The sequence below is a fragment of the Phyllostomus hastatus genome, unplaced genomic scaffold, assembly GCF_019186645.2.
Source record: "Phyllostomus hastatus isolate PE091 unplaced genomic scaffold, TTU_PhHast_1.1 phas_scaffold_114, whole genome shotgun sequence".
Classification (NCBI taxonomy): domain Eukaryota; kingdom Metazoa; phylum Chordata; class Mammalia; order Chiroptera; family Phyllostomidae; genus Phyllostomus; species Phyllostomus hastatus.
In genome coordinates this window covers 12760577-12786117 of record NW_025334006.1, presented here as the reverse complement: position 1 = coordinate 12786117, position 25541 = coordinate 12760577, and positions in this window count along the sequence as shown.

The following is a 25541-nucleotide window of genomic DNA, read 5'->3' as shown; positions in this document are numbered from 1 at the left end:
TTCTTTGTAGGTAACTGTCTCCTCTTCTCTTGCTGCTTTAAGTTTCTCTCCTTATCTTTAACCTTAGATTATTTAATTATGATGTACCTTGGTGTGTGCTTCTTTGAGTCCAACTCTCTGAGCTTCCTGGAAGTCTATTTCCTTTGCCAGATTGGGGAAGTTCTCCTTCATTATTTTTTCAAGTAAGTTTTCAATTTCCTGCTCTTCCCCTTCTCCTTCTGACATCCCTATGATTCAAATGTTGGAATGTTTAAAGTTGTCTTAGAGGTTCCTAAGCCTCTCCTCATTTTTTTTTGAATTCTTGTTTCTTCCTTCTGTTCTATATTGTTGATTTGAGTCCCAGTTCCCAGCTTCCTCCCCTTCACTGTTGGTTCCCTGTATATTTTTCTTTGTCACTTTGTATATCCTCCACTTCTCTCTTTATTTTGCATCTGTACTCAATCATTTTTGTGAGGATCTTGATTACCAGTGTTTTGACCTATGCATCTGATAGGTTGGCTATCTCTTCATCGCTTAGTTATATTTTTTCTGGAGCTTTGATTTGTTCTTTCATTTGGGCCACATTTCTTTGTGGCCAGAGGTTTTGAAGCTTTCTTTTCCTGCACTGAAACTCTGGGTTTCATGCTCTGTCTTACTCCCCCATCATTCCTCCTGGTTTATCTGCATGTGGATGTGGAACTGCCTGGTCCACCAGCTGCTGCCTTACTATGAGTCCTCTCTGTCCCAAATTCCTGGCTCCAACCCTTCTATTGAATGAATGTTTCTTCTTTAACTCCTTGATTGTCAGACTTCTGGAGAGTTTGATTTTATGGCACTTCTGGTTGTTTTTTGCTTTTGAATTGGTTGTTATCCTTTTGGTTGTGCAAGGAAGTGAAGCATATCTACCTATGCTTCCATCTTTTCTGGAAGTCTCACCTTCATTTTTAAAGAATAATTTCATTGGACATAGATTGGACAATAATTCCAGGTTAGTGGTTATTTTTTTTAATGCTTTATTTTCCTGCTTAATATTCTCTGATCTTTCTTATGAATTTGATGTCTCATTAATTTGGAAAGTCTTGGCCACTGCCCTGGCTGGTGTGGTTCTGTGGGTTGCTCACCAGCCTGTGAACTGAAAGGTTGCCAGTTCAATTCCCAGCTGGGCAGGTACCTGGGTTGCCCAACTGGGGGCATGCAAGATGCAGTTGATTGTTTTTCTCACATTTTGATGTTTTTCTCCTTCTCTTTCTCCCTCTCTTCCTCTCTCTAAAAAAAATAAATAAAATATTTTTAAAAAATAAGTATTAAAAAAAAGAAAGCCTTGGCCACTAATACTTCATATATTTCATGTGTTGCATTTTCTTATTCTTCTTCCAAAATTTCATTTTTCATTTATGTTATACCCTTCAGAATTGTTCCATGTTTCTAGGATGCTGTTCTGCAGGGTGTGTGTGTGTGTGTGTGTGTGTGTGTGTTTAATTTGCTTTTCCTTTTGCAGTTCAGTTTGAGAAGTTTCTATTGACTAATTTTTAAGTTCATGAATTCTTTATCCATGCCCTCAAGTCTACTAATGAACTAACTTATTGAAGGTTTTTAAAAATTTCTGTTAGAATGTTTTATTTCTAGCATTTTATTTTTATTATTTCTTAGAGTTTCTTATCTCTCTGCTTATGTTACTCATCTGTTCTTACATGTTGTTTAACTTTTTCCCATTGTAGCTCATAACATATTAATCATAGTTACTTTAAATTCCCAACATCTAGGTTATATCTGAGTCTGATGTTAATACTTGCTTTGCATCTTTAGGCTGTATTTTTACTTGCTGTTCCATATGTTGTGTAACTTTTAATTGAAAGCCAGATATGTAGTATGGGGTAATGTTAACCTGGCTGGCAGTAAGTTATGTTTACTGTTTCGCTGTAGACATAGATACTCAAGGTTGCAATTTCCTTCTGTCTTTGTTTGTGTCTCCTTTCTTAAATTTGGGACTCCCTAAATAGGTCTGGAGGAAGGGAAGCATTCTATATGACACATTATGATTAAGTCTCAGTGACAAGGGGCTGTGACCTTCACAAGTGTTTCCCAGTGTTATAGCTTCCCCCTTGGATACATAACTGGGATGAAAAAAAGAATGCTAGAGTGATCAGGAGTCAGGTGAATGTCCTTCTATTAGGATAAGGCTCTGGAAAAAGTCTATTTCCCTGGAGAGTAGGCCTTTTTTGAGATATATTTCACAATAATAACTCCTTTCTTCCTATTGTCAGAATAACATAGGGATCTTTATTGAATTCTTACCTGCAGGACCTAAGGGAAATCCTAGAGATAAAAACCCATGAAAATTTTAACTAAGTTTTCCCCTTAAGAACATGGTCCATAGGAGTTTTTCACTCTCACTCTAGTAAGCACACAGCTTCTCACAATTCAACAAAATTACCATTTAAATATTTTTACCAGTTTATGTCTGCAGCAGCTTCTTCTCCAGGTGAGTAAATCTCAGCTGTGGCTCTCTGGATTTGCCTGTCTTTCCAGACCTCAGGATGAAAATTTGTGCTGCAACCTGAGGTCTCTGATGTATCCAAGAAAACTTATTGAGCTTCAGTTCTTTGAGCATTTTCTTCCTACAATAATGGGAGTGACAACTCCCAAGCTCTCCAGATATTGGGACTGAAATCACAATTCCCAAAAGATATTTCATTGGTATTTATTCATCTTTGTGTTTTCTGATCTTATTGGATCTTTATTTGGTGTTTGTTATAAATTTAAAAGATTTTAAGCCACTATTTCTTAAAATACTTCATCTCCCATATTCTTTCTTTTCCTGGGATTTCAATTATATGTATGTTAAACCATCTGATATCGTTCCACAGTTCTCAGATGCTGGGTTCTTTTTAATAACTATTTTATCTCATGTGTCAGTTTGGGTAATTTCTATTAACCTAAATTTTTCTTTATTCCATCTGCAGTGTGTTTTCCCAAGTGTCCTAAGGGTGATGGCATTTGTTGTCTGTTCTTATATAGATTAAAGTTTTAGTTCTATGGTAGAGATCAAAAAATTTAAAAAAAAACTGTTCAGATGAAATTTCCTCTGTCTCTGATAGAAGACTGTTTTTGTTCCCCTCCCTCAAGGCATGCATCCTCAGAGGGGCTTTATCAGGGCCCTCACTGATATTCTTCCTATTTGTACTCTTCATTGTCTTTGTCTTCATCTCCTCTCCTTTACCCTCACTGGACTCCCCTCCTCCTTTTTCTTTTTTACTTTTTTTCTCCTTCCTTCCTTCCTTCCTTCCTTCCTTCCTTCCTTCCTTCCTTCCTTCCTTCCTTCCTTCCTTCCTTCCTTCCTTCTCTCTCTTTTCTTTTTTCTTTTTCTTCTCTTTTCTTTCTTCTCTTTTTCTCTTCTCTTCTCTTCTCTTCTCTCCTCTCCTCTCCTCTCCTCTCCTTTCCTTTCCTTTCCTTTCCTTTCCTTTCCTTTCCTTTCCTTTCCTTTCCTTTTCCTTTTCCTTTTCCTTTCCTTTTCCTTTTCTTTTCTTTTTTTTTCTTTTCTCTTCTCTTCTTTCTTTTCTCTTTTCTTTCTTTTCTTTCCTCCTGTGTGGTTTTATACATACTGTGGGCAGTGGAAAATTGTCTACAACAACATAAAAAAATCTTCCTGTTTCTATGACTTCTGGGGCTCCACAGTTAGCCACTACTAACTCAGTAACTTCTCCAGCTGATTCATTCCATCTCAGGTAAGCAAGTGCTTGTGGTCCATCTTTTCCTGCAAGAGTTTATTATTACATTTCTGTGTAGTTGGTTGCCTTGTGACCTCAGCTCTCTGAGGAGTTCAAGAGGTGCCATAAATTTGCAGTTTGTCCAAACATTTGGTGTTATTGTAAGACTGCAGTAACACCCTGAGTGGAATCTAAAATTTAATTTCTTTGATTACTTAATCTAATTTGTTGAGTTTGAATTATCTTAAGTAAGAGCCTACAGATTATTCACTTTAGTGGCAGATTTTATATAGAAAGTCTCCAAAGCCTTTATGAAGTTAAATTATTTGGTTGTGAAGCTGAGCTAAAAAGATTTTTAAAAAGCAAAGCAAGAGCACAGAAGAATGAAAAGACAAGAGAGTTTTGTTTTCACATGAGATTTATAAACAGTTGGAAACTAGATAAGACTGAGAGATAGAAAAAGAATTGCCTTTAATAAAAGGGTTTCCCTTTCTGTTGTATTCTAAGTCCCATGATAAACATTATGGTAGTTTCTCTATTACCAAAATTTAGTTTACAGGTTCACATATCACAAACTGTGATCACATATCACAGTTTGCCTTGTTTCACTAGACTACTTAAATAGCTCTCATATTTGTTCTCTCTTAGGCTTCCACATAGATCATTTTCCTTTGTCTTTAAGGATGCTTTAGCCACTAAAACGACTTCTGGTGTGAGTTAATAGCCCAATTTATAACCTCCTTTATTTTTAATACTGATTAAACTGAATGTACTATCTTTCTTTTTCAATTATTGGAACCTTTTTTCCCATAGCACTTTTCTTTATAAAATGTAGTGTTTTTGTTTGTTTTTGCTTCTTCACAGAAAATGACTTTGATTCAACCTGATCTAATATCTTTCTTCTGTATCCATTTTAACCTATATTATGTTTGCATTGCAACCAGATTTTCTACATGCATTTTTATTAAATAAATGTCCAGATAATTTATTGAGTACTCAATACATATTGGCTGTTTTAATAACCTAGGATGAGTATTCACCTTTTACCAACTCCCTCTAATACTTTACTTCTTGTTTTATAGCTGTCTTTACTTTGAGTTGACTAATCAATCTAAATATACAATTATAACTGGGTATCTTGACACTAAAAATCAACTGGTATGGTGATATGCTCAGAACTCAATTTATAGATGTTTAATTTGTTTTGTCTTTACACATGTAACCAGAAAGTCCATCTTCCATCCTTTTAGGAGAAGAAAGTTGACTCCCCAAGAAGGTACTGATAATATTTTGCACCTGGCATTCTGGAAAATACATAGGCCTTGTGTTTTTAATTTCAAGGACTTTCTTAGCACTGGGGGATTAAAATTAACTCTAATATGTATAGCTCATTCCTGACAGGTTCAAACATTTCTATTTCATATAAGCAAAATGAGTTCACTTTATTAATTAAAGGGATAGAAGAAAGAGTTATAATTCAAAGTGGAGAAATTATGTGGGGAAAAAAAGTTACACTAAGAATTGAAATGATTTAGTGTAGACCTGACAGCTCCAGGTGACCTGGTTGTATATTCTGGTGTTTGTGGCCCTGGAAGCTCTGAGGCTACTATGTAGACTTGAAGGCTTATACCTGTATGCAAGGTCAACAGTGACCATCTTGGGAAGTGCAACCCTTGTCCTATGCCCAGCAACTCCCAAATAATTCCTATATTCAAAGATCTCTGAACACATAGTATGGGGTGAAGGACCCCAGGTACTTATATTTTAGGGAACAGGTAAGGTATCTCTGTATATATTGAATCTAACCCAAAGGAAATAATGTTCCTATTACAAAATTGTACAAGGAATCTATAAAATGGTAAAGTCAACAGTATATATCTTTCTTAAAATAGACAGGAATAAAGGAATGAATAAAATTTCATCCCATATATGATTATTTGTTATTGCGGGTCTTTTAAAAATCTTTTTTAAAAAATCAGGTGATGACAAGAAATCATTGATCATGACCAACTTCAAACAACCTTGATTCTTTATTGTTTCATAATTATAATTGCAAAATGTACTAAATTCTGTGGTTTATCATATGAAATAAAAAACCATTAAAATATTTTTTAGAATTTTAGATTTTTTGGATTTAAGGTATTGAATTTTTATCTGATTAATTATAAATACATTCACATAAAGTCCTCGTTTGACTAATTCTTTGGAAAATTCACAATATCAATTTTTCTCCCATACATTTCCTCCAGTCTTTCTCTATCTCAGTTTTCTAATACTTTTAGCAGATATTATATGTAATATGATGCCACATATCCATTCACCTAACTACCTGATTTTTCTTTATATAGTACATATTCTCCATACTGTGTTTTTTCAGTAAAATTTCAATTCCATTTATTTTTTTCTATTTCATACATATTTATTATTAGAAAACAAACACTACTCTTGAAAATATAACAGTAATGGTTTCAGTGGGGTCACTCTCTATAGTATTGCCTACTGTATTACTTTCTATTCAAATGTAAGTAAACATTCTAGCTATCTTGAGAATGGTAATTCACAACCTTCTATATTAAACTAAAATGTCCATTGTATTTATATATCCATTTACATTACTCTTTGAAAGACATATTGTGTGCAAAAATAAATATTTCAATTAATTTCACTGTAATAAATTTTCTTCAAATAAACACTTAATATTTAGTGCATGTTAAGCATTTTAGAGTTCAAAAGTAAATATTCTACATGCAGTGATCTCAAATAGTTTAACTATATGTATGAAGTCTGTTTGGAAAAAGTTCAACTATTGTTAATAACGAGAATGGTTTGCATGTCATTGATATAATGTGGCAACCAAGGAGAGTAGACTGGAATGCACATGTGTGGGCAATGCCGACTTCACTGTACTAGTCAGTGGGGGTGGTAGATGCCATTGAGTGAGCATGTGTAATGGCATCACTGTGTGGCTGTCACATTCAAAATGAGCCAGTGGAGCAACAAATCTGCATCAAATTTTGCATTAAGCTTGAACATTCCTTCATGGAAACTATTCATATGATTCAGAAGGTCACAGCTATGGACAACTGGTGATTGGCAGCTTCATCATGACAACACACCCACTCATGCATCACATCTTGTGCAGGGTTTTTTGGTGAAACATCAAATCACCCAGGTGACTCAGACCTCCTATAGCCCAGATTTGGTGCCCTGCAACTTCTGGATTTTCCCAAAAACTAAAATTACCCTTGAAAGGGAAAAGATTCCAGACCATGGATGAGATTCAGGAAAATATGATGGGGCAGCTGATGGTGATTGAGATAATTGTGTGAGGTCCCAAGGTGCCTACTTTAAAGGGGACTGAGGCATCATTGTCCTATGTACAATGTTTTTCATATCTTCTTCAATAAATGTCTATTTTTCATATTACATGGCTAGATACCTTCTGGACAGACATCATATATCCCTACTGTCAATCTAGACAAGCATATTTTAGATATATGATAAAACTATATAGCTATATATATTTATTACTGTATTTATATAGCATATGCATTTTCAAAAAATGCAACCAATTATCAAACAGAATATGTAAATATTTCAAAATGTTTAAAGGGTTTAATATTGCCTTTAAAATCATGAGTTAAATTACCCTAAAAATGTGTATATACTCCAGTTCAGAAACAGTGGCAATTATGAATAAATAAAAATATTGCAAAACATGAATTATTGGTCTCTAAAATTAAAACTTCACAAAGATAATTTCTTAAATATATTTTTTATTATTACTGAAGAACACTTTTGAGTTACAAAGACCTATGGCAAATACTTATCATGTATTCTTCTACAAATTCCATTATTACCACATATTACTGAGCTACATTCTTTTTTGTTGTTTTGTTATTATTATTTAATGATTGCCTTAACTTTAGGAAAAATGTGTGTTCATGAGGAGTGAAATTTGTGGTGTAAAACAATTGTCTATTTATCTGGAAGTTATAAGATCCTGAATCTATTATGTTCTTTAACTTGCAAATGCATTACAAATATCAAAAGAGAATACTTTCATTAATCAGGGAAAGTGAATGAGTTCAGTAGATCACGTTGAAGTAAAGAAGGTATATATTTAATTTTTTATTTGGCAGGTAGTTAACTACCATTCTGGATGATCATGAAGTAGCACATGACATAGATTTATTGTCTATACAAAATGTATTTGGTATCCTGCCTGTGGTGTATGTCTCAAAATGTTTATAAAATTCTCCAATTTTTGATCAGGAAGTGACCTTTACTAAGAAATTTGTTGAAGTTTTGGAGCAGTAAATCATGTGAATACAAATCTGTGTAAATATGCCTTTAGTATGTTTTAAAACTAGAGGCCAGAATAAATTAAACAAGTAAGTGTAGTAGCTTCGGAGAGAAAACGAGAAAGTAGATCAGTCCTTGCTCAGATACTATTGTGATTTCCTGTCTTTAAAAAGTCTTACTGTACCTTTCTTAGCAGAAAAGTAAGTGTAATTTAGACAAAAGAAGGACAAAATGAATTGTTTTTTAAAAGAAAGAGAACTCCTCAGGGAGGTAATGAAACTGCCCGTCCCCATTTTCTGCAGCTGCACCAGGCACATTGCCTTTTGAGAGATGAATCATTCTCACTTTTACCAACTCTGGTGTTTTGCATTATAAACCTAGTACTCACACATAGCACCCATTTAAAAAATCCAAATTATCACATTACATGTTAAATTTGGGGTACATAAAAAAGAAAAATGGTCAGCATTTTGCTTCTAATCAGTTAAGTGGAGAGATGATTTTGGTATTGATCTCACTTTCCTGAGTTCAAAGGAATCTTTCAGTGAGGCTTTATGGGAAAGGTAGTAAGACCAGCTATGCTCAGCAGGAGACTTCCTCACATTTTGCACCCTACAAGCTAATTCAAATTAGAGTGTTCATGTTACTTCATTATCTATTTCTAATTTAGTGCCACAGATGTTGCCTTATATTAGGTACCGTGTATAATTTTTTTTATTTGAAAGTAATTCCCATATAAAATCATGAGATTATGACTGTGTGTCTCCATTCTCACAATGAGGTAAAGGAATTTAGATTTCTCTGTGGCATAGTATGCATAGTGTCCTAAAACTGCTGCCAACAGAATAGATTTCACTGGCAGTTTAAGTGATAATGTAAGAAACCAGAATATATGCCCTTTCTGTTTGCCACTATCTGATTAATGTCTTTATGATTTTTGTTGGTTTTGCTTTATACCCATGCTATAATTTGAATGATTGTGTTCCCCCAAAAAATTCACAAGTGAAAATCCTGTTTCAAACGTGGTAATCTTAGGATATGGGGCTTTGGGGAGGTGCTCAGTCACTGTGAGTGTGGAACCTTGTGAATGGGAATAGTGCCTATTAAAGAGGCTCCAGAGAGATATCTCTGCACTGTGTGAGGTTAAAATGAGAAGTCTGAGCCCCAGAAGAGGGCCCTCCCCCAACCATGCTGGCACCCTGAGCTTAGATTTTCATCTTTCAGAACTCTGAGCAATACATTTTCATTCTTTATGAGCTACCCAGACTCCTGTATTTGTTATAGCAGCCCAGATGGACTAAGATAACACATTTATGGAAATACAGGTAGTCAATCTGACATCCTGACGTTCACCAGATGTGTCAAGTAGAATGTGCTAGGCCACTGAGAACATGCAGAACTCTGTGTCTAATAAAAATGAATTCCATCAATTCTATCTTTATTGAAAAGCCTAAATAACAGATTCTCTGCCAGACTTCTGTCTGTGTTAGGGAGAAAAAATTCCTCTTGAATCTGGAGAGTACATTGCTTTCTTTTATTTTCCTGCTGGACTAAAACTAGGTTTAAGGACAGAATCTAAGAGATTTTGAAGAGTGATTATAATTTTCTCCAGCTTCTACATCGGTGCATAGATTTGGGTAACCAACATCAAAGGAGAGACTGAAAACAAATCATTACATTTAATTGTGCTTTATAATTGCATGGCTTTTCACAATTATTTGACATAGTGTTTAATTACTGATTAAAAAACACTTTATGAATCTCAGAGAGAATGCCTGTTTGGCCACAGTTCAATTAAATGAGTGACTAGGTAGGTCCCTAACTAGAAGGAGGTTGTGGGCTTCCACAGTGGAGCTTTGCTGACACATTATCTTATTTCCATTGCTTGCAGCAGTGGATATAATCCTATGAAACGTTGTTGAGGGAAAAAAGGCCTATTTTTAATAATCAGGTAACAGCCAAGTCTTAACACCATTTGTAGTGCATAACATATTTTCAGAATATTTTAATATCTAAAATCACTAAATTTACACATTAAGCTTGCCATTTCCAGTTACCTGTCTGTTTATCCATCTTAGGGGTTTTAACAAAACTATCATATAACAACATATATTCAAAAAAGTAATAATTCAAAGAAACTTGAACTATTTCAACAATGAGCCTATTATCCAATTTATTCTCTATAATTGACATAAAGAATGTATCATTTAACCTTACCATATAAGGCACTAAACAGTTCAGATATGTAACATGATACAGAAGTTTTAAGTTAAAAGTAGTTTTATGAATGTGTTTCTTACATAAAGTGATTTAGTTTGGGGAACTTCTTTCTTTTAATACTAAATGGGTTGAAGATGATTATTCATATTTTTATAATTAAAATTATTTTTAAAAAATTATTTTAAAGATACCATTAAGAAGTTTACAAAATAAATCTTTTGTTATTTAATTATATTTGCTTTTTTTTCCCTGCAGTAGGCAAAATATTTATATCTTTCTCTCCTCCTGGAGAAAACTATCAGGTTAAGATAAAAGTTTGTTTCCAGAACATTTTTATCAATGTTATCTGTGTTGCAACAGTATCTTGGAGTTGAAAGAAAGATATTACCTCTCAAGGTATTGAATGCCTTTTGATGCCTCTCTTTCTTGCCACGGAATGAAGGTTGCTGTGACAGTGTCCAAAGGTAGACAGAGGAATGAACAGGAAGGGAAATAGCACCACCAGTAACAAATCCGGCAGGTTTACAGAATAATTGCAAACAGGGAAAGACAGTGCATAGACAGCTGGCTTGCCTTCCAATGGGTCCCTTATTTAGAAGCACAGTAATAGATCAATGGCCATTAGAAAGCGGGAGCAGGCAGTCCACACAGTTTTGCATAAGAACCGTCTGAAGGCCTCCATGTTCTCAACCATAAGAACAGGTTTGCAAGGCCATTTCACCTTTGCGATAGGGCAATAAATTCCACCATCCCAATTCCAGTGTCTCCTGGGAAAGTTAATAAATTCATTCTGCAGTTTTTACTTTTTTAAATGTGTTTTATTAGAAATAACTTTATATAATTTTAAGCCAGGTGGTGAAAGACAAATACCATATGATCTCACTTTTAACAGGAACCTAAACAACAAAACAAACAAACAAGCAACATATAACCAAAGACACTGAAATAGAGAACAGGCTGACCGTGACCAGAGGGGAGAGGGGAGGGAATTTCAGGGGAAAAGGGGCAGGGTTTGCAGGAACAAGTATAAAGGACACATGGACAAAAAACAAGGGAGGGTGGAAATGGGAAGGAGGTGGGGAAGGCTGGGAGGGTGAGCTGGGCTGGGAGTAAAAGGCAGAAAACTGTACTTGAACAATAATTAAAATAAAAAATAAAGTTATAGACTAATTTATATTTGACATTTGAACAAATATTAATATTTATGAACTAATTATTTGGTACATGTTATTTGGTACATACAATATGTTAGCAACTCAACTTTTAGGGTTAAAGAGAGACAGAACACAGTGTACCTTGAAAGGCCTTTGATTCTTGCAGTGGAGAAATATATAGGTCACTACAATAAAAGATGGGAGGTTGCAAGTGCTCTGAGGTACATATGTTAGGAAAAATAAATGTATCATATATTGTGAGAAGAAGAGGAAGAGGACTTTAGGTTCAGATCTCCTGAGAAAATTACATAGCACTAGTAAGTAGAAGAGGGTTCAGTAGAAGTTACAAAACAGGGGATGACTCTGTGACTGTCCTTTTGCCCTTACACATGGCAGATACTGTGTACGTGCTGGGGGAACCACAAGGTGGGCTAAATGGGATCGGAGAAGTCCTGGCAGTAAAAGGGAAGGTGCTAATTATATCTGGTAGTCAGATAAAACCTGACTGATAAAATTACAAATGAGGGGAAACCTAATGGAAGGAAAAGAGTGAGCTTTACTCGATAATTAAAATAAAAAATAAAGTTATAGACTAATTTATATTTGACATTTGAACAAATATTAATATTTATGAACTAATTATTTGGTACATGTTATTTGGTACATACAATATGTTAGCAACTCAACTTTTAGGGTTAAAGAGAGACAGAACACAGTGTACCTTGAAAGGCCTTTGATTCTTGCAGTGGAGAAATATATAGGTCACTACAATAAAAGATGGGAGGTTGCAAGTGCATTTACTTGAATGTTCCCAGAAGAGAGAACAGCAGTACAAAAGTTCAGAGTTCGGAGGGTAACTGCTGAATCACAGGGAGAAGTTTGGTGTGGATGGAGCGGAGGGAAGCAAAGGCATGGAGCGTGGGTGGTAAGATGTGAGCTAAGAGGTAGCAGCTGAATCGTGCTGAAAATTAAGGAACACTCCACAGAGTGTGGTAAACTGATCTGATTAGTTCGGGTAATAATCTTTTAAGTTCAGGTAATTCAGTAGCTGTTTTCTCCCACTGCTTCTAGAACCATTATAACACAAACCCTATGGGAAAGGAGAACCCTTTCGGGAATCCAGACCTGATCGTACCTGAGGTGGTGGATACCTGAAGCCTAAATTCCTCTTGGACAGACGCTGGAAAGCCCTACTGAAACTGAGCCATGGCGCTTGCATGGTTATGTCTGCCTGGCTAAAGCTTCTCCCAATTCCTGAAATAAAGAATTTTGGTAGAGAAAAGACTCCAACTACCACCAAAAGTTTATTCTGCTCTTTACATTTGTGTGAAATATCATGCCCAAATATTAAACATATAATTTCTTGTTGTAATTAAATGGATACCTTTGCAAAAAGTTAAACAAAAGTATTATCAGCTTAAGTATGAGACATAAAAGTTATCCTATTGGGAATATGTATTATACGCTGAAAATATGCTTAAGTTGTTCAGATCATTTTGATCATGACACTTCTTACAGCTAGAATGTAATTTATTTTAGGGTTTTGGTGGTTTTTTTGCACTTAATGCCAGTAACAGAGGGAGGTTTGCTTAATGCTAAACTAATGGGAAGACTTTGGAAGAAATGGACCCATTTGCCGGGGGGAAAATCTATTGTTAATACTGACTGTCAGCAAAAGACTAATTTTGCTTCAGATGTAAACAGCTTTATTATCACAACCAAACTGACATGCCATTGAGATAAAAAAATTACTATCTTTTATGCTGTTTATATTGTTATGGACTGGATTGTGTCTCCCTAATGCCCTTCCCCTATTAATAAGTTGAGCTCTAACCCTTAAAGAAGACTGCATTTTGGAGATAAGGCATTTTAGGAGGTAATTAAGTTTAAATGAGGTCATAAGGCTAGGGCCCTAATCCACAGGACCAGTGTCCTCATGACACAGCGACTCCAGGAGAACATGTGCCCGAAGGAAAGGCCACACACCAACAGAGCAAGCAGGCAGCTGTGTGCAAGCCAGGAAGAGAGGTCTTATCAGAAAGAACCCTGTTGGCAGCTTGATCTTGGACATCCAGCCTCCAGAACTGTGAAAAAAAATAGGTTTCTGTTGTTTGTTTAAGCTGCCTAGTTTGTGGTATGCTCTGTGACAGCCCAAGAAGACTAATATACATGCTAATGCCCATTTCTTTTAAATATAGAATCCCAGATATGGTAAAAGTGACTCCACTAAGGCTACTGTGGTGCCTTACTTTTCTTGTGGTGATAAGTATGAGAGTGTGACCTATCAAAAATAGTTTCAAACCATATGAACAGACTGGGTTGGGCGGAATAAAATGATTGAATACTACTAGTAAGTCTCCCATATTGTTGAGCATATGGAATTAATTCAATAACTGTCAGCAGATACATTCTATTATCATTTCAATATAAAATTATGCTTATGGGTTAATATGTCATTGTGGGTTTTGATCCAATAACAAATCTTTGTCAGACAGAATTTTGGAAACTGACTTATTTTTTTCATATTTTATAACAGGGCAGCTCACAGAAATGGGCAATTTGGTCATATACATCTTCTTGGGGGCTACAGCTCAAAGCACATCGTACTGATTCCTAAGTAAATAATATAGTGACCTGCAGAGTCTTTCCTGAACTGATTCTTTATGCTCACTTATTTTGCATGTTTCTCCTGCAAAATTTCATTAACTTCCTATTGTTCCTCTCCAACCAGTTAACTCTCCCTAAAATGTAGCACAAGTACCCTGTCCGCTCATCTTCTACCTCTACACTGTTTCACTCTCAGCAGTTAGATAACTGCTCCTTTGGTGTCTAGCATTTACGGTGCTCTTCTCTCAGTTCTTTCGGTTCTACTCTTAAATAATCTCAGATCCCTGATATATCAATTCCCCAGTAGTCTCACTGGAATTTGCTATGAATTTGAACTTCTGTCCAGGTTCTCTTCCTTTATGTTTAAATTTATTAATTATATATGTACTTTAATTACCCTTCTAATTGGTTTTTATCTCTGTGCTTAATATATTCTATAAAAACACCTTATCAAAGACATTCACATTTCCTCTTAAGTATTCTTAAGAATACTTAATTTATTCAAACTTAGTTTGAAGTTAGAAGCATTGTTTGGTAATTGCTAATTTTTGCTTCAAGTTGATTCTAAATAGTGGCCATCACTAATTGATGTATTTTTCATGTAAATAAGTAGGTAATAGCGAATGCCAGTTCTATTCAAAATCAAAGTTCATAGTTACTTTACTGGGAACACAAGCAGTACATTAGAGTAGACATGGGATGGGAAGGATACTTTTGCTGAATGCATGAAAGTGAATTAATAGAGTCAGGGTCATATTTAATGGTATTTCTTGTCTAGAAGAAATTTTTCTGTTAGCTAAGGGATAAGATTTTATAGTGGCAGGATACATATTTTATTTTATGGTATGGTCAATATGATGGTTAATTTTATGTGTTGACTTAGCTAGACTATATAAAGTACCCAGTTATTTAAACAAAGACTAATCTAGGTGTTGCTGTGAAGGCATTTTATAGATGTAATTAACATCTACAGTCAGTTGACTTTATGTATATGGCATTGGAATTGGATAATAAGTAGGAGCTGAAAGACATTTAATGAACATGACAAAGAAAGTCTGTATTGCCTTGAAGAGATATATGAATGTTAATAGTGATTTAGTTAAAGACTCAGAAGGGAATATAAAGAGAATAATAGGAAAGCTTCTGTTATTTTAAAGCATGAATTGTCATGAACTGGTGGTAGAAATATGAAATTAAAGTTAATAATAAGACAGAATTGTGTATCTTGCTATTGGAGACTGTAGGGAAGGTGACATTTGTTACAAAATGGCAAAAATCCCAGCTACATTGTGTCATGTGTAAAGTAGAACTTGCAAGCAATGAACTTGGACGTTTAGCTGAGGAGATTCCAGGCAGTGTGGAAACTGCAGCCTGACTTCACCTTGATGCTTATAATAAAATATGAAAGAGATAATGCGGGAAGGAACTGTTAAGCATAAAGGAACCAGCACTTGATGATTTGGGAAATAGCCTTTCTAGCTGGTGTACTCTGGAAACAGGGCCATGGGTGTGACTGACAATCTTATGTGAAAGAGAGCAGTCCTGTGTTTCATGGATCCGATCTGCTGTCTCAGGAAAAGCAAGGAACACTGATGGGGTTATCCAGGGAGGATCTGTGGAGAACTCTCTTGTGTGATGGCATTGATTCCTTTGACATCCATAGAGGATCAACAAGGCTTTTTGAGAATGTTGTATCAGCAGATACACTTCCAATCTGAACTGAAGAGGACAGAGATGGAGCAAGATGAAGGAAAGCTGTCAGACTTCTGGGATTCCATAAGCAGAAAATAGACTACTGGAATTACTCAGCTACAAACCTGTACTTTTTGAAGGAAAAAAAAGAAAATAAACAAAAAAAAGGCTTGTGCATCGCAGTGCAGATGCAGACTCAGGGTCCAGAGTCAGGAGAGCTGACACAGCTGAGAGGTAGGACCTGCAGGTTCTCCTGGTGCCCAGAGGACAGAGCAAGTCACTGAGAATGATACTCAGGCCTTGACACCTGTTGAAAATTGCCTTGCTGGATTGCAAACTTGCTTTAGATCAGGGAACCCTTTCCTGCTTTCCAGAAACTTCAAGGGGAGAGTGGCTCTGCCAGCACCTCCATTTCAAATTTCTGGCCTCCAGAACCATGGGGAAACATATTTCTGTTGTTTTAAGCCATTCAGGTGAGGTGATTTGCTGTTACATCCCTAGCAGACTAATAGAACTTAATGGAACAGTTAACTAGTTATTTATTTACTTGTATTATTTGTAACTTACATTTCCTCTAATGCTAAGCAAATACTGCCTATAAGTCAAGGTGTTTGTGGACTTGAAACACTGAATTGTTCAGTGTACCAGGTTATAAATGAAGTGAGTTATGCCTGAAAGTTATAAACTGTTTCAAAATAAGAGTAATAAATGAGATGTTTACACTGAGAAAAAAATCAAATATAATTTTTAATTATATTGCTAGAAATCAGTAGTGCCTTCTATTATGATTTTAGCATAGCTTCCTGGTCTCTACAGGTTTTTATTCTCTTCCTTTCCCTTCTCCCATTCCTCTTCTTTCTCCTCCCTTTTCTTCTTCTTCAATACCTCCCAATTTGATACCTCTAAATACATATAAAATCAAAACTTTCCTTGAAAGTAATTGAAATGTGTTTTAAGTTTCTTTAATGTATAGGATGAAAAAAAATGAAAAAATGAATTATAATTCTGGACCAAAAGAGAACCTTTATTTCAGTTGACTTAGTGCTTACATTTCTATATTAGTCTTAAAAGTACATATATTTGGGGGAGAGAAAAATTTATAATGTGCACATAGGAAACAAAATTTCTAGTCTCATTAGAATTTTTAACAACTTAGTGATAGAAATCATTATAGTCATTTGAAATAAATTAATATGATTTACGTACAGATCCTAATAGCTTTAACAATGTATTTATGTAACATTTGGAAATGTATTATAATTTTAATCAACAAGAACAATAGTCTTAATCTTTAAGTTACAAACATATTTACCACTTAAGTGAAAAAAAACAATTAATTACTTACCATGCACTTTTTATCCTTATGAAAAATTCATAGGATAAAAGCTCTACTGCAAGTAATTAGGGAACATTATGTATAATCACTTGCCAAATTCTGTGTTTTAAATCAATCATCTTTGTGTTCATATGTTTGAAGTAATTTCAGAAGTAAATACTCACAGAGCCCAACAAATGAGATAAAATATAAAACAAATATAGTAAAGTACATTAAGAATGAAATGGAATGAAGCAAATCTCTTCTGTGAGCTTTCAGGCATCTTTTCAGTAGGTGGAGTTATTGAGAAAATTGCATTTTGACAACCACATAATAGTTGAGGATCCTAAAAACTAATTTTTTAAAAGCAGTATATGTTTATTGCCTTTTTAAAAACAGGTTTGATCTCTTATTTCTTGAGGTAGTTTCCCTAGTTAATTGCATTCCACTTTGATTATAGCTTCACTTTTTTCCTGCTGTACTTGCATAAGCTATAAGAAGCATTTATTTTCAGTATGCATCTTTTGATATATGGCTTTGTAATATTTCTTCAGACATGAGTAGTGCATAACACTAAATAGATTATAAGCTACAGGGCAGTCAGAATCTATTTCATTCTAATTCACCTATATATTCTACACATAGAATTCAGGAAATATTTATTTTTAATGTAGATGCAAAGAGGACATCTATCACAAGTTAGCAAACACAGAGATTCCTTTTACAACCTTCACTGAAATATAAAGTAAGCAATAAGAACTTGTTCAACACAAATGCTAAATCACCGTCTTTGAGTATAACCACTGGGAACTGGAGTATCAGGCTTTATACTTTAGTAGGTTTGGGCTGCCATGACAGGCTTCCTGTGTGGGGGACACTCAAGGTTACTGTGGTGTCACTGAGGGTTCTGTGTGAGGAAATGTGCCTTCTGCAGTGGCCTCAGTGAGGAAACTGTTTCTTCCTCAGCTCCTTGAAAGCAGGGATAATATTCTCGGAGAATTTCTGATCGATAGACTGGTCTTGCCAGTTTTGCTGGTTCATTCTCTTAAAAGAAAAAAATCCAAGCCAAAAACTTAATGTGATTCAAGATTGGTATTGCCCTTTAATACTTGGAAAATATAAGTAAAAATGTGCTCTATGTTTATCACCTGAAATGCATTTACCTCAGAATTCCCGGAGATTTAATTTAGCTAAGCATGAGTTGGCATTCAGATCATCAAAACCACACAGAAGCAGGGCAGCTTTTCTGTGATAACTTTAATAAAGTTTAAATTTTCATCAACAGTAATCATGCACATATTTGTTAAAATGTTCTCTTCCCTTTCCTTAAAGTGCTGCTGTCAGTTTGTCGCAATCTCAAGTCAGTTCTTCAATCTACCCTATTTTCTTGATATTTGTGTGATTTCAGAAGTCAAGAGATGAATCAGCATCAAAAACTTTAGTTATTGGGACCTGAACCTTTTTTATTGAGAACAAGATAAATATGCCATTATTAATTCAGATCAATATAATTACCATAAACTTTATTTTACACAGTCCAATAAAATAAGACAAAAATAAAGTTAAGGAGATTAGAAAGGAAGTTATAATACAATAATTTTCACAGGTAAAATGCTCAGATACATAGAAATACACAACAATTTAGGTAAGTGAGCAATTTGGCTGGATATAGAATCAATGTACAAAAGCAAGATTCATTTGTAGGACATCATGAACTAAAGATCATTATCTAATATCAGATACTATTTACAATATCAACAAAAACTATCTGCCTAAACACAACAAATATAACAAATAAAATTCAAAAATGTAAATATATGTATATAATAAAATGAGATTTATTCCAAGTATGCAAGGCTGATTCACTTTTGAAAATCAATTAGTATAACCCACCATTGCAACAGAATAAGGAAGAAAAATCATATTAACTTGATGGAGAGACAGCTTTGGACAAAATCTAATCCTCATTAATGGTAAAAGCTCTCAGAAAACTAGAAATAGTAGACACTTCCTCAACTTGATACAAAAAATTCTGCAAAAAACATATAGCTTAATTTATCATGCTTAACTGTGAGAAACTTGATGATTTCTCTCTAAGAATGAAAATAGGCAGGTATGTCTTCTACTGCTGTTCCCACTCAACATCCTACTGGAAGTCTTAGCTAATACCACAGGCAATAAACATGAATGAAAGGTATAAACATGGGGAAGGAAGAAATAAAACTGTCCTCACAAATGACATATTTGTCTATGTAGAAGTAGCTCCAAAATAAAAATGAGTACAGTTACCATTGACATGTAATTATTTATGTACATACTATTTGATATTCTTATTTATCTTACTCAACATATATGATCTGGGGGAACTTCATAATAAGGAGTGTTTTTTCTTTTCAATTGGAAACATACCATTCCTCTCCCTGATAGTTTGATATTTTTTTTAATTTCTGTTTTTAGGTTCTATTCCCTATTTTTTCTAATTCTATAAACATTATATTAAGAGAAGATATCTTTGTATTTTGCCAAGTCAAGGGCTTTATACAACCTACAGAGGTTTTATTAGTCATTTATCATGAAACCCAACTATGATGTCAACAATTATGTTTTACTTTTTGTTTCTAAACTTGATTTGTAGGGATAATCACTAACACATTTCGATAGACTATCATGTGCCAGAGTACATACTTTATTTCTAATATGTATAAGAATACTAAACCTTAGAGAAAAGACAATGATTCCCCATTTTACAGGTTTTTTGAATTATTCATCAAAGTATGCGTGTACAGTGTCCAGCAGAAGTAAGGCCTGCTTGAGTGTCATTGGTAGGGTAATAAAGTAGGTGTAATCATTTATAGTTTTAATTTGAACATTTCACCTAAAATGTCATATGGTATGCTTGAGTGTGATATTATTATGTTACAGAATTAAATGCTTCTGATTTTGTAATAAAAGGTTTTGTAACCCAAAAGGGGCAGTATTTGTGCTGTACCCTGTATATTCTGCACTTCCCATGTAACAAACACTGATCTTTGTACTCGGCTCCAACAATGATCACACCATATAAAGGTTGCAGCCCGGTGAAGCTTATATTCCAGTGAGGAGAGATAGGAGACAGACAACAAATATACGTGCCCTATATGTTAACTGTGTAGCATTTATATAATTAGAAGATATAGATGTTGTACATGAGAAAAATAAAAATAAATAGATTCACATGCAAAGGGAACTGAGGATTATCTTTAAAGTTCAATGTAGAATTGAACTGGGTGGAATTGTACACTTGAAACTTATATAATTTTATTAACCAATGTCACCCCAATAAATTTAATTAAAAATTCAATATAGTTAAGGTGTCAGCATCTCACTGACTTCCTTTATCTAGAAGTTTGCTTCTACCTGAAAGATTCATATTTATTGATTCTAAATTCAGTAGATGACGTATTTAGTCACCTATGAATTAGTTAGTGAAAAAAAACATTTCCCATTTAACGTAAACAATATTTATTGAACCTTTTGCATATTCTATCATTCCTAACTGTGTGTGTAAAAAATAATAAATGAAAAGATTTATCAATGAAAATATTCTATTGTTTTCACATCTATGAGGTTCTGAACTCAACATAATTCCTCTGGAATAAATGAAGTAATTCAGTGCTCTCAATGGGAAAAGACTGACAGGTAAAACCACAGGAGGAGTTACACCCATGAAAATGGTAACAACTAGCTGGAGCCATAGGAAACTGTTTCTGTATGGGGAGTAGCATAGGGACAGCTAAATTTGGAGGGTTTCTTGTGGATTGTGTATTTGAATGACTCAACAAGCCCTCAGAAAAATGGGCTGTCCCTCGTTGCTTGTCACTGAGGCCTCTGGAAGTTGGATATAGTCATATATTTATAACCCAGAAGTGTTAGAGTGTGATAAAGTAAATGGTTGGGGTGTGCATTTGGCAAACTTCCTGTAAAGGGGACTTGAGACAATTTGAGATATGAGCTCAAAACTAGGATAAGAGAGCACTTTTGAAATATATTGGTATAAGAAAAAATGTTCTAGTTAGGGAGATGTGTATGACAAAGAAAGATGATCACATAAAATGTTTCTCAAATTGATAATTATTTACCTTTTCCCATTGTTAATTACATTATAATATCTTGATTGTATTAATGACAGGTTCTTGAATATTTCCTCTGCTTCCTATTACTTTTTCACAACCAACTACCAGTAGCAAAAACAGAGAATTATTTCTACTATACATATCTGATCATTTCAATTCCCTGCCTTCACCTATGTTCCCATTATTTAAGTCAAAAACCTGGGAAGCTTTGATAAAATATAGATTACTCTGATTAAACATATCTGGAATGAGGCATAGGGATCTGTATTTTATAAAACTTCTAATCAGATATAAAAACATATGCCCTGAAAGAATAATGTATAAATTATTCAACTTGACATTTTTAAGGCCTTGCACACTCTGTACCTTACCCTCATTTTTAGACCATTTCCTGTCATTTATAGCCATGCTTCCTAGTTGTTAGACGAGATTTTTTTTCTTGCCATTTCCTGAACATAATACTTTCTTAATGAATTTCAGTCCTTTTTGCCATGGAAATATCTTTTTTTCCTGACTGAAAAGACATGGCTTATTGGAGAGTTCAGATGAGAATAAATGTACACATTGTGGCTAGTTTATGGATAAATGGATTTATTTTAGGTTATTAATTGGCTTACAGAATATTTACAAAGCTATATAAAACTAAAGGAACTTTCCAGAAGAATCCTTAAAGCTACACCTCAAAAGTAGATACTAGGGAGCTGTTCCCTCTTTTAAAATTAGGGAATCATCTTCGGCAATGACAAGACTGTAAATTCTATGTCCTCACTGCTGTTGTTGCATTAGCTAGGAAGCCACCAGAAGCAGGAAGTCACCACATGAGATCTTTACTTGTACTGCTGCAAGTTCCAAAATCTTGATGTGTTATCTCTGATCACATAATGATTGCATAAACAAAACGAATTCCCTCAAGGCTACTGCTCAGATACTCTCAGTAGTCAAAATGGTTAAAGTCAAGCATTTTTTATATAAATTCCATAACTTTTCAGAACAGTTAGATCCATCATATATAGTATCCCCATTGAATTCTATTTATAATGCCATATTAGTGTGCATTACTGTCCTCTAGATTTATTTGTTTGTATATTTCTTTCTGTTGCTAATTTTTTATTTCCTTTAGAATAGTAGCCTCCAAACTTTTTGGTCCAAAGTTTCCTTTTTGTTCTTAAAATTATTAAGTATTTGGAAGAGGTTTTGCTTATGTAGCAATATCTATTGACATTTATCATATTAGACAGAAAAATAACAGAAAAATTAAGGGATGAGAATTCAAAAGCATTTATTAGCTATCAAAGCAATGAAGCTATCAATGTGAAGCAGGCTCTAGAGGCCCTCATGAAAGCATGAGAGTAAAAAGGCACATGTATTTAGTAGTTTGTAAACAGCTTTGACCACACTGACCCTGTGAAAAGGTGTGCAGAGCTGCTGAGGTTCCTGGAATCACTCTGAGAACCACTGTCTTAAAGCAAGAGCAGTTTAGAGGAATTTGACGTCTCCTGGAACTATGGGGGAGGTCAAAAGCTTATGGTCAAAAGCTTATGATCTGTAAACTTAGACCATGAAATGTTACATAAATGAGATATATAGTCCTTAGTGTTTGAGGAACTTCTGATTTTAAGACTTTATTTTCAGGAGAAAAAAATAAACTATTTACTTGATTATAGTTCTATACATTCATATGTAAGATGAAACCATATAAATTATCATTTTTAACTCTGAAATATTGAACATTAGGAAGATGGCTTCAACTAAGTAGGATACACTTTAAATATATATAAAGGTGAACAAAGAGATATATATTAATTTATAGTACACTTCACTTTTACCCAAATTGAATACACCATGGATTACATTTTATATTCAAATCTATTTTTACTATGATAAAATCTATTTATCATGCTTATTTCTAAGGAGAGGTTTGTCTTTTTTCCATACTAGTATTATAAATACATTTGTTCATTTTGGAGTTTTCAAAGCTAACAAATACCTCTAGTCAAATATGAGAGAAGTTCTGCCAACATTCAGTCTTGCAAATCATGAAGAGTGAGTTCTAATCCCAAATTTCCAGTGACTCATTCTGTGGCATTAAACATGTCATTTTACTCTTCTGTCTCAGTTCTGTCATCTGTAAAGTAGAGATAATATTGTTCAGCTGAGCACATTGTTCTAGCCTATATCCTCTGCACAACTTTACAAAAGAAATTCTGCATATGAATTCGAATATATGCCAACAGAATTACAAGTTTTCTAAGTTAAAAGCATGTAAGAAAAAAGTAATGGAAATAATTTTGAAAATGTACCACATGCATTTTAAAATTGGAACAAATATACTTTAGGAGATCCACCTCCACATTTGTAAAAATTGAAGTAATTGTTTTCTTTTATTATGAAAAATTCAAACATCAAAATACAATTTGTACCTTTTCCTTTGGAAATGGTGTACCCTCATCACAATGAGTTATATCTGTTAGAGTTGGTGCTCGTTGACTCATGGGAAAAATTCTTCAAACAATGACAGAGAAAATAGAGAAGAGTAAATATTTTTTATCCCTTGTTCGCTTATGAAGTGACTTATTCTCATCCTCACAACATTATATATTACTAGTTTAAAAAAAAATGAAGTTTCTAGCCCTGGCTGGCATAGCTCAGTTGATTGAGCGCAGGCTGTGAACCAAAGTGTCACAGGTTTGATTCCCAGTCAGGATACATGCCTGGGTTGCAGGCCATGACCCCCAGCAACCGGACATTAATATTTCTGTCTCTCTCTCTATCTCCCTCCCTTCCCTCTCTAAGAAATAAATAAATAAAATCTTGAAAAAAATGAAGTTTCTGAATTTTGTAGAGGTTACTGTTCATTTTTCTTAGACATTGTAGTCAAGACAGAGACTCTTAAAAAAATAAGAAAACATATATGTATGTATTCACCCTTCCATATGTAAAAGTAAATTACTTCCCATTTACTTTTGGCCATTCCTGGCATGTGCATCATTGATAATATTTGTCTTTTTTGCTGCTCCTTCAGGTGTCATCAGTAGTATCTTCCAGTTACAATTTATTCAGAAGAAAATATAACGTACTGATTAGGATCACAGAACCTGGAATCATGGAGATTTGGGTTTGCATTCATTTTTTCCATTTATAAAATATATAGATTTTTGCCCTGGCTGGTGCCACTCAGTGGATGAATGCCAATCTGTGAACCAAAGGTTCACTGGTTCCATTCCCAGTCAGGGCACATGCCTGGATTGTAGGGCGCATGAGAGAGGCAACCACACATTGATGTTTCTCTCCTCTTTCTCCCTCCCTCTCTTCTCTCTAAAAACAAAATCTTTTAAAAAGATATATAGATCTTTTTAGATTTCAAAGCTACTTAACTGCAGTGAATTATAATTGTACTGAACATTAAACAATGTGCTTCATTATATAGAGATGAATATTTGCTGTAGAAATTAAATGAGAAACACTCTTTGACTAGCATAAACTTGGATTTATATTATGTGTTAGAAATGCATTATCTTGCAGATACCTAAATTCATTCCAATTTCATTTCAAAGAACTTTGAAGAAAACCAGGCAAACAATTACTAGTAGGCTTTACTTCTGGGGGACAGAATTGGGTATTTTAAATATTATTTATTTAGACAATTCTGCATTTTTTAAATGTCTATGATTAGCGTATCTAACTTTTCTACAATGTTCTCTGTTTATCCTATTGGCAAGTTTTTTCACTTTGTTGCATTTTGTTTTCCTCATTAAAACAAAAAGAATGCTACCTCAGACTAAGAAATAATGAAACATGAACACAGAATTCATGAAAAAATATTAGACCTTTTTTTCTGATCTATTAAGACCACTATATCTGCAAGGCCCCTCCTACACAACTTACTCCATTTCAGATTTGTATCTTTAATTCACTATGAGAACAGAATAGAGCAACTGTAAGATAAATCTAGATAACTGAATGATACCGGCCTGGGACTGATTAGCGTACTTGGCTAGAACATAGTGTAGATGATGAAGGCTATTGGTTCAATTCCCAATTTGGTCAGTTCCCATTGTTTCAAATACAGAATCATTATTCTTATCTTTATTCCCATTTCTAATAACTTTTTTTAGAAATCTGGGTGCTTTTAATATTTTTTCTTTAGTATGGTTTTAACAATTTGATTCAGTATTTCTTGGTGTGGTTTGTGTTTTCTTCTTGGTGTTCCTTGACCTTCTTGAATATTTCATTACACAGTGATTTTGTGATACAGCTCCCAGAAAAATGTATACTAAACTAGGACTTCTCTCTTTCAAAAGCAACATTTGGCTACTGCCTCCTCCACCCTTACCTTCTCAGTTAAGGGGTCTTTATTTTATTTTGAAAACTTTTTTTTTTTTGGTATGGAGGGAGTAATTAGGAACCATAAGAGAGTACTAGAAAGCTGATAGAAATGACTGTCGGAAAG